Consider the following 525-nt stretch of genomic DNA (forward strand, 5'->3'; position numbering starts at 1 on the left):
GGCTGGTCTCCCCCTTCCCACAGACGCCCTGTGGGGGGCTGAGGCCGAGGCCGCGGCCTCCAGGTGCACGTGGGGTGAAGAGGCCGGCTCCCCTTGGGGGGCGGATGTCCAGCACAAAGCCGGGGAGCTGCTCGGCCCCCGGTCTGGGGGCGGCTGTGCGCTGCTGCCGCTGCCCCAGTGGCACGGGGAGGGGCGTCACCCCGAGTGTGTCCCCACCGGGTCCCCACCTCTAAGCGTCCCCACGGGGGTGACACGCGCGGCCCCGGGCGCCCCGTTCCCGCAGCAGGCGCGGGGCCGCCGCAGGCGTCTCTCCGTCGGGGGCCGGACGCCAGCGTCTCCCCGGCCTGGGCCCGACCCTCGCTCACCGTCCCCAGAACGGGGTCTCTGCACGAGGTGAGGCCCCGCGTCCCGCACCAACGCGCCTTTTCCCGCCGGCCGGACGCCTCGTTCCCGAAAACGCGGCCGCCCCTGGGCCAGATAATATAGCGGGGCGCGACGCTTGCGCGGGACCCGCGCCCAGGGCCG

Source organism: Condylura cristata, unplaced genomic scaffold, assembly GCF_000260355.1.
Source record: "Condylura cristata isolate star-nosed mole 26May11 unplaced genomic scaffold, ConCri1.0 scaffold00009, whole genome shotgun sequence".
NCBI classification, from domain to species: domain Eukaryota; kingdom Metazoa; phylum Chordata; class Mammalia; order Eulipotyphla; family Talpidae; genus Condylura; species Condylura cristata.